This window comes from Budorcas taxicolor, chromosome 24, assembly GCF_023091745.1.
Source record: "Budorcas taxicolor isolate Tak-1 chromosome 24, Takin1.1, whole genome shotgun sequence".
Lineage (NCBI taxonomy): Eukaryota > Metazoa > Chordata > Mammalia > Artiodactyla > Bovidae > Budorcas > Budorcas taxicolor.
The window spans coordinates 6436280-6446477 of record NC_068933.1 but is presented as its reverse complement, the minus strand read 5'-3'; the positions used below and the strand labels follow the sequence as shown (position 1 = coordinate 6446477).

Genomic DNA, 10198 nt, shown 5'->3' with positions numbered 1-10198 from the left:
ACCGGGCCGCCAGTCCCGCAGATCTGCTTCCGGGTTGGCAGGAAATGGCGCTGCCGGGGGCGTGACCGGGGGGCGTGGCTTTGGGCGTGGCCGCCCGCCTCCCCTCCCCTGGGCGTTTGCGGGCGGTGGGTACCGCGTCTTTGAGTCTCCATCGCATTGGGACGTTGTCCCGTGTCCGGCCACTGGCTCCGCGCCCACGTTCCCTCCAGTCAGATGTTTACGGTGCTTTCAGGTAAAAACCTAGGGTCGTGAGGCCACTTATACTGAATGCAGAGATCTTTCCTTCTCAAAAAATAGAAAAGGATTTAAGTCAAAAATCCTTTCGGGGAGCGTGTCCTGTGAGTCGTGTGATACGTTTGACATTTGGGTGGGAATGACATCCCACATGTTGTGTAAGTCATTACTCTCTTAATATATTGTAGTTTCACATTTTCGTTTGTTTATTATCGCAGTTACTTAAAAGTAAGAAGGGACACCAAGTGGCCCCTCCCAGAACCAAACTCTGACCACCCCTCCCCACACCCCCCCAACCGGGCCCCGCAGCCCCTGACAGCAGCTGTAGGACTTAAATGTCCAGCCCAAATCCTGCTCATGTGCCCTAAGATCTGAGAGCACCTGGCCCCCTACCTCCCTGTTCCAGGATCTTCAGCAATAGGATGATTTGCTCACTAACAAGTGGTCTAGTGGGCTCTAGACCAGTCAACCAGTGATATGGTGCTATGAACTGAATTGTGACCCCCCTGCCCCCAGTTTTCATAGATTAAAACCTTGTGCCCCCAGTGTGATGGTGTTTGGAAATGGGATCTCTGGGAGGTAATTAGATGAAGATGTGGGAGGGCGTTGGAGAAGGTCACCAAGAGAAGATGGAACCACTGGTCAACTCAAGAACCAGACCCAGGCAATTAGAGGTCTCTCATCCCCTCCCCTGTATTTGAAATGTATATTGCTCTGTTCCCTCACTAGGGTCATTTCTAGGAGGCAGCTTTGAGAGCAGTGTGGTGTCGAGACCATATGGATGGTGTGTGTGACTGAGGCTCCATTAAGGCCGCTCAAAATGCTTAAGATTCTGGGAGATGGATGTGGAGATCTACCCACCTTGTAGCTGCCCTAGACAAGCCTCACATGTAAGTTCCCTTTCTTATTAAAATAGTTGCCTACCGTTCTCAGGCCAGGCTTCCCTCATATCTCAGTTGGTAAATCATCTGCCTGCAATGCAGGAGACCCAAGTTCAATTCCTAGGTCGTAAAGATCCCCTGGAGAAGGAAATGGCAACCCACTCCAGTATTCTTGCCTGGAGAATCTCATGGACAGAGGAGCCTGGCAGGCTACAGTCCACAGGATTTTAAGAGTCGGACAAGACTTAGCAACTAAACCACCACCATTCTCAGGCCAGAGGGTACCCAGATATTTGGTTGAATATTGTTGTGGGTGTGTCTCAAGGGTGTTTCTGGGTAAGATGGACATCTGTGTTAGTAAACTGAAAGAACAGTTGCCCTTTCCAGGGCTGGGGAGGGAGAAGCTCATCCAAGCCTTTGAAAGTCTGAATGGAACAAAAGGCTGAACAAAAATGAACTTGCTCTCTCTCTGCCTTTTTGTCTTCAAGCTGGGACGTCTGTATTCTCCTGTGTTCAGATTTGGACTGTGTCGACTGAAAAGATGCTCAACTTGAGAGCTGTGAGTTAAGTTTTATTTGGGGCAAAACGGGGACTGCAGCCTGGGAGGCAGCACCTCAGGTAGCTCTGAGGGACTGCACCAAAGAGGCAGTGGGGAAGGTCAATACATAAGATTTTGGTGAAGAGGAAGTTCAGTATAATTATTTCAGTTCAGTTTGGTCACTCAATCATGTCCAACTCTCTGCAACCCTATGGACTGCAGCACTCCAGGCTTCCCTGTCCATCACCAACTCCCGGAGCTTGCTCAAACTCATGTCCACTGAATTGGTGATGCCATCCAACCATCTCATCCTCTGTCATCCCCTTCTCCTCAATACCATTAAACACTCATTTTATAAAAGGCTTTCTGCTAGTCACTTGGAGCTGATGTGATCATGAAGGGATTTAGTGCTTTTCTAGCTATGAAGAGATGCAAGGGTTGGGATCATGAAATCAGCTTCTGAAAATATCTTAAATATCTAAAGACCCGTTTGTTAGGGAAATTAAATGAATGGTCTTGTTTAGGCTTCAGAGGCAAAGCAGAGCAGGCCTCTGACCTTGCTTCTAACCTGCCTGGACACTGCCCTGGGAGTGACTATGAGTGACTGCCTGCTATGAGTGTAAGACTTGCAGCACTGTAGATAAAACTGGAGAGAAGTCTTGAGATTTTAGAGACCCTGGAGGAGGCCTGGCCAACCAAGCCCCAGGCTTAACTACATTCCAAGTTTTACACAACAAAACAAACAGCATTAATGTGAAACCAGAGCTGCACTGCCAAAGAATGCTCAAACTACCTACTGCACAATTGCACTCATCTCACATGCTTGTAAAGTAATGCTCAAAATTCTCCAAGCCAGGCTTCAGCAATATGTGAACCGTGAACTTCCAGATGTTCAACCTGGTTTTAGACAAGGCGGAGGAACCAGAGATCAAACTGCCAACATCCAATGGATCATGGAAAAAGCAAGAGAGTTCCAGAAAAACATCTATTTCTGCTTTACTGAGTATGCCAACACCTTTGACTGTGTGGATCACAATAAACTGTGGAAAATTCTGAAAGAAGTGGGAATACCAGACCACCTGACCTTCTTCCTGAGAAACCTGTATGCAGGTCAGGAAGCAACAGTTAGAACTGGACATGGAACAACAGATTGGTTCCAAATAGGAAAAGGAGTATGTCAAGGCTGTATATTATCACCCTGCTTATTTAACTTATATGCAGAGTACATCATGAGAAACGCTAGGCTGGAGGAAGTACAAGTTGGAATCAAGATTGCCGGGAGAAATATCAATAACCTCGGGTATGCAGATGACACCACCCTTATGGCAGAAAGTGAAGAGGAGCTAAAAAGCCTCTTGATGAACATGAAAGAGGAGAGTGAAAAAGTTGGCTTAAAGCTCAACATTCAGAAAACGAAGATCATGGCATCTGGTCCCATCACTTCATGGGAAATACATGGGGAAACAGTGGAAACAGTGTCAGACTTCATTTTTCTGGGCTCCAAAATCACTGCAGATGGTGATTGCAGCCATGAAATTAAAATACACTTGCTCCTTGGAAGGAAAGTTATGAGCAACCTAGATAGCATATTCAAAAGCAGAGACGTTAGTATGTCAACAAAGGTCTGTCTAGTCAAGGGCTATGGTTTTTCCAGTAGACATGTATGGATGTGACAGTTGGGCCATAAAGAAGGCTGAGTGCCGAAGAATGGATGCTTTTGAACTGTGGTGTTGGAGAAGACTCTTGAGACTCCTTGAACAGCAAGGAGATACAACCAGTCCTTCCTGAAGGAAATCAGTCCTGAATATTCACTGGAAGGACTGATGTTGAAGCTGAAGCTCCAAATCTTTGGCCACTGATGCCAAAATCTAACTCATTTGAAAAGACCCTGATGCTGGGAAAGATTGAAGGTGGGAGGAGAAGGGGACGACAGAGGATGAGATGGTTGGATGGCATCACCGACTCAATGGACATGAGTTTGAGTAAACTCCAGAAGTTGGTGATGGACCGGGAGGCTTGGCAGGCTGCAGTCCATGGGGTCACAAAGAGTCGGACACGACTGAGCAACTGAACTGAACTGAACTGAGAGCTGCACAGATTGATGATGACGTCAGTCTGTGACCCTCCTGGGATTATAAGTGGGAACCCGAACTGCAATCTTTTAAGTCTCACCCACGGAGTGGCCGTGCTGCCTGGGATCTTTTCCCAGCTGGGACTCCAGATGTGCTGTGCCATGGGACTCCCCAGCACTGATTAAGTCTGGATGTTGATCAAAACCCAATTTAATGTTAGTAGTTGAAGTAATATACATTCACTAATTATTAATACCCATTAATTAATATGAATTTATATTAATAAGTACTGAGTTAATGTTTGTATTACTTATTTGTATATAATGAGTGGCTTATTTTGTTAACAAATTCTTTGAACCTGAGATGAAAGTGAAAACTTTTGGCAAAACAAACACAAATTTACAATGACCTATGATAACCAAAATGTTAAGATTTTTAACAGTATATGTCTTGTGGCGTGTTTTACTTTTCTTTGTAAGACTTTTTTTTTTCCCTTAAGGTCTCACCCCAGTTTGAGTACATATCCAAAATCCACTGTTCTATTTTGCCATGTTTGAATGACGACTTCTCGTATTCCTCTGAGTGGCCTAGCAAAGGAGCCCTGGTCCCCTGAGGGGCCTTGGACTGTGAGAGAATACATTTCTGTCCTTCTGAATCACCAAGTTTGTGGTAATTTGTTATGGCAACCTTAGGAAATCAAGGCTGCCTAAAATGTCCTAAGAAAGATGCCATTTGTGACATCTTTCATTAAAAAAATTTTTTTGTTGTTATTTTTGGCCGCATTGGGTCTTTGTTGCTCGGAATTGACTTTCTGTGGTGTGGTGAGCGGGGCCTGCTCTCTAGCTTTGGTGTGCCGGCTTTTTATGGGAATCCTTGTCTTGTGGCAGAGCATGGGTGCTAAGGCATGGGCTCAGAGCATGGGCGCTAAGGCGTGGGCTCAGAGCATGGGCGCTAAGGCGTGGGCTCAGAGCATGGGCGCTAAGGCGTGCCGGGCTCACTAGCTGTGGTGCTCGGGCTTGCTTACTTTCCCTGTAGCATGAATCCCATGGGGCCAGGGATGGAACCTGTGTCACGTGCATTGGCAGGTGGATTCTTAACCACAGGACCACCGGGGAAGTCCCCATCTTTCAGTTTTTAATTGAAAGATTTTTAAGTTGATTAAATCAAATTGATTTTAGACTTTGAAGTGATTTCCTAAATCTTGCAGAACTTTAGGTAAGATGCAAATAGTGTACATGCACAGGAGCTGTAAAGGAAAAAGCTTACAGTAAATCCAGCAGATACAGGTCAACTTGTGGAAATTTTGGTATCGAGTTTTTTTTTTCCTGTATTTACATCTGCCTTATCACACACACACACACAAACACACACACACACACACACACACACACACACACTTGATTTGAATGATATTGCACCATCCATAAGCACCCATTAAGCCCCGTGCCATACTGCAGCCAGCACCTCCTCACTGACCTTCTGCCATCTGTTCTGCCCAGACCTGCAGAAATCCAGACGCCTGGGTTTGCATTCTATTAGAGAAGGTGTAGACAAGAGTTGTGCATGGTGCTTCTGACCAGTAGGGGTGTCAGTGGCCTGCACAAGCATTTCATAGGCTTCCTGGAGGACGGAAAATTGCGCAGTGGCTCAGGCTGGCACGGCCCCATCTCCATGCCTTGAAGTGCAGCACAGGCATTTCTTGGGCCAATAAGGGGCTCAGGTGCAGAGGCTCAGGTGAGCCCAGGACTCCCACCTTGTGCCTCTGCTTTTGGCAACAATGATCCTGGGTCCTGAGCTACAGTGGAAAATCTCAGGATTCTCAGGCAGTCGGTAACATATTTTTCAGCCTTTCCAGGATGGCAAGAACAGTGCCAGGACCCCTTGGTGGAGTTAGAAGTTTGGGGTGGCTCTGGAGAACGAAGGAGGCTTCCTGGGTCTTCCAGGGCTGCACAAGACAGTGCTGATCCCTGGAGGGAACTTGCTCACATCCTAGAGGCTCAGCCAACCTGGGGATGTCCTCCACTGAACACCCCACCAACAGGGTACCTCAGGAGGGGGACCAGGAACATTTCAGGGGGCTAGTCTCATGAGAGGAGACCGAGTGGTAAAGCCTCTGTGTACATGTCTAAATTTGGGGGAAACATCTGTAGTGGTCTCTAGTGAACAGAGAAAGTGTATTCAATGTTATACAACAACCACCACCAAAATAATCCACCATAAGATGCACAGTAAATATAGTGATGGAAACAACAGCAATGATAGGGTGCTGGTCACAGTGACATTAATGTAATGATAATAACAAACCCAAGGGGATGGGAGATTAGAGCACAGACTCCTTAGAGTAAATGACTAGGTACCCAAACCTAGTCCTTGTGGGGTATTTTAGACCTGGACTCCTAGATTTTCACACAGAAAATTAGGCCTTAAACACAGGCAGCCTGCTGGCATAAGAAATCAACCAGGCCCAAGGCATTGGTGAACTTGCTGTAAGGCATGTCTGGGCAGGATGGTTCATGCCTTCAGTTCCTGGTCCCCCCACCCACCCTGAATGTAGACAAGCATGCTCAATTTTGGGGTCACCTTGAATCTCTATGTGTAGCTTCTATTTTAGAAGAGCAGGGCTTGAAAGGGAAGATAGAGAACCAAGGTTTGGAATAAGGCCACCAGGACAGTCAAGCTCTAAAGATGTTTAGTCCTTGGTCAGTTTGCTTAGACTCATAATAATCCTTCCAAGTAAGGCCCTGTTGCTTCCCTTTGTCTGGGTCCACAGGACTTTGTCATGGCTCTCTCTTGCCAATATTTTAGAACCACTAACTCTTGGAGAACTTGAGCAGAGGAGTTTTAGAGACAAAAGAATTATTAGGAAAATGTCCCATTTTCTATAACTCTGATCCTATTCATTTTCTTTCTTTTAAAAAAATACTTGTTTGGCTGCACCAGATCTTAGTTGCGACATGCAGAATCTTTTTTAAGTTGCTTAAAAAGATCCCACTTTTTAAGTGGGATCTAGTTCCTCGAGCAGGAATTGAACCCGGGCCCCCTGCAATGGGATCATGGAGTCTTAGCTACTGGACCACCAGGGAAGTCCCTGATCCTGTTCGTTTTCACTGATGGGACAGAGATAGTTCCAGAGCCCTGCAAAGCCTCCGACAGCCACTTCACCTACGTCAGCCTTCACCTGACCTGGTATGTGGTTCATACAATCAGAAGCGATGATTCCAAAGTCAGGTGACTTTCCACGGGGCTCCTCCGTGTGTAGGTCCTGGGGATTTTGTCTTGGGTGCAGGATTCTCTCAAGCTCTCATGTTCTCTAAACTTAACCAGGTTTTTTTTGTTTGTTTATTTGGGCTGTGCTGGATCTTCGTTGCTTTGAGGGCTTTTTTCAGGCCACGGTGAGTGGGAGCTGTTCTTCGTTGCGGTGCTTGGGCTTCTTATTGCGGTGGCTTCTCTTGTTGCAGGGCATGGGCTTTAGGGCACTCGGACTTCATAGTCCTGGCTCATGGGCTCAGGAGTTGTGGTCCCGCCTCCAGAGTGCAGGCTCAGTAGTTGTGGCGCACAGGCTCAGTTGCTCTGCAGCGTGTGAGATCCTCCCGGACCAGGAATCGAACCTGCGTCTCCTGCATTGGCAGATGGGCTCTCCACCACTGAGCCACCAGGGAAGTCCCTTCCCGTGCTTTTATAAATTTGTTTGTTACCTGGGGAGATGTGGTTCAAGAAAGAATAAAGCGGCAGAGGAGAACCGCAGAAGTTCCTGTGCGTGAACAGATGGCGTAATGTCCCTCAGCAGCACACTAGGGCCAGGGGAATGTCTTTGTTTGGATAGTGAGGACATTTGATACTTAGTCAGGGATATCCAGGGTCATGGAGGTCCCATGAGAGCAGAATGGGCTTCCAGGGAGAACAGGGAGTCCTGGTTATGCTGGCTGCTCCGTTCTTCAGTGATGGGAATAGGCAGTTTAAATGGAAATGATTGTCAAACGGGAACATAAGCTACGTTTTTATTGACAATAGAATGGAAGGTTACCAACAGCTGTCCTTCTGTTTCAGTTAAAGTGACTTAGGCTAGTTTGAGGAACCCATGGTTTTAAAGAGTGACTGGGCCTCTTTTCTGTGAACCCTCTCGAGACTCCAGTAACTAGGCAGTGGCTCCTCTCCTGTTCTGAGCTCCCCTGGGGCTCCCATCAGCTTGTGGAACTTGCCACCACGTCTGTTAGTTTGCTGGACATGGATCTGCCATGACAACTAAAGTGGCACTTCCACCCCTTAAGCTGAGCAGGAAGGTGAGCCATGTGTTCATTTCCATTCAGCATCTCCTTTCCCAATGGAAAAGTGCGTGGCAGAGAAGTAGCAGTGGGTACAAAGCCCAGACTTCGGATCTGAGTCGTGCCTCTCGATTCTGGGACTCCCTGGAGGTAAGGGGCAAGAGCAGTGACCACCGTGCGCCTCGGATGCTCCTCTGTTCGTCAGTTTCAGATGTTACGGGGCAGGAGGCTTGGTTAGAAAACTTGTTTTAAAAATTCATTTTGTTTGCTGAGGATTTCCTAGTACGAAGCATTAGAGTGGGCACAGAGCTCCGATTTTATGCATATTCTAGGTGATTAGAATCAGCTTGGTTCTGGAAACACTGGCCTAGATGAAGGCTGCTTCCAGCTCTGCTACTGCAGTGTTCCATGTCTTCCTGTAAAACGGAGTATGAGTCTAATACCAGCTTCTATGATTGAACAACTCACATGATGTGTGTGTGTGTGTTATGTGTGCTCATGCACACACGTGCAGCATGAAAAGGTGAAACTATTCCTTATTCCATACAAAGCTCAAACCCAGTTACTGTTAGGTAACTGACAGTGAGAATTTGCTGGTTTGATAGACTGTAGAGACTGAAGATGGTGCAGCTCTGAACACCCAACAATGTTAGTGATGAGAGAGAAGGGAGGATGTAATTACAATTTGCAGATTCTAATGAGCAGTTTATGTAGATTGATGTAAGGAGTGAATTGTGTGATTTATGAGGCAAAGAAAGCTTTCCTGAGGAAGCCATTTTTCACCCGAGTGTCTGAGTAAAGGGTAACAATATTGACTAAGATCTAGAATATTAGATGAAGATCAGTTGTGGAAAGAAAGTAATATATTGAAATAAAGGTAAGTTACTTTTGAGGTGTCTATCAGAAATCCATTGAGAGAAGACCTAACCCTGGTGGCTCAGCTGGTAAAGAATCCACCTGCAGTGTGGGAGACCTGGGTTCTATCCCTAGGTTGGGAAGATCCCCTGGAGAAGAGGAAGGCTACCCTCTCCAGTATTCTAGCCTGGAGAATTCCATGGACTGTATAGTCCAGAGGGCCACAAAGAGTTGGAAATGACTGAACAACTTTCACCAATAAACTTCGGCAAGAAGTTCAAGTTGGAAACAGAGTGTAGTTTTTCTTAGACAGGCTTCACTCAGGTAAGCAGAAATCATACTGAATATTTGAAACAGAGTGGATATACTGCAGGTAACCGGTTGCAGAGGGACTGACAGGTCAAAAGGGCTAAAAACCAGAGGACAGAGTTACCACCTGCATGCCACAAGGACGAATGATGATCAGAGATCTTTGGAGTTGACGCTGACATCATTTTTTTTTTTTTTTGCCACACTGTGCGGCTTGTGGGATTTTAGTTCCTGGACCAGGTTTTAAACATGGGCCACAGCACTGAAAGCGCCAAGTCCCAAACGCTAGGTCATCAGGAAACTCCTGACCCTGGTATCTTCAAGAAGAAAAGAATGACTGAGAGGCATCTCTCGCTAGACAAGTCCCAACTGTGTGATGAAGGCTGAAGATGTTTCTATAGATTAGGAAGCAACTAGGGTGACAGAAAACGTATAGTACCTTTCAAGTCATTTAGTGAGGAAAAAGAGAAAAGGAGAGAAGGGAGAGAGAAAGTCTAGGTAAATTTAGATTCTCAAAGGCAGTTAGTTTTATCTGAGCCTGTTGATCAGGCACTGCTGGGAAAGCCAGAACCAGAGACCATTCCTCTGATTCCAACAGTCATGTCCTCAACCTGTTGCAGTTTTCAGAAATGAGCCGTAAAGATAAGTGATAATGCCAGAATATTTTCCAAAAACAGTTTATTTCTCAAAGCCTTTTACAAATTGTCTCGCCCCAGGAAAGTTTGTTTTACTGCCTTCTCTCCTATGTATTAATGTATCTTTATAAGAAGCAAGCTTAACCCAGGAGATGAGGGAATTCTCTAGAGCAGAGCTGAGTGGTTTTGCTGTCTTCTGCTTTGAAAGGGTATGGTGTCAGCCCTCGAGGATGAAAATGGCCCATGAGATAGGTTTTGCTCTGCCTGAAATCTGGGACTCCATATTTTTGGCAAAACAGGATAAAGGCAAGCCTCAATTTGCTCCAAAGAGCAAGGATCCCAGGAGAGATTTTGGAAAGTGTCCACTTTTTTTTGCAGCTGCTTTCAACTTTTTGTTCAATCTGACTTCTCA

The 10198-nt window shown here is 46.1% G+C and overlaps 1 long non-coding RNA gene across 1 annotated transcript; it reads left to right on the top strand.

Annotated features, from left to right (window-relative positions):
• Nucleotide 1: 1 nt before the first annotated feature.
• LOC128068174 (uncharacterized) lies at nucleotides 2–1623 on the top strand. The gene is made up of 3 exons (XR_008201467.1): nucleotides 2–232; nucleotides 964–1124; nucleotides 1604–1623. It is a non-coding gene; the product is annotated as an uncharacterized LOC128068174 (long non-coding RNA).
• The last annotated feature ends 8575 nt before the right edge of the window (nucleotides 1624–10198 follow it).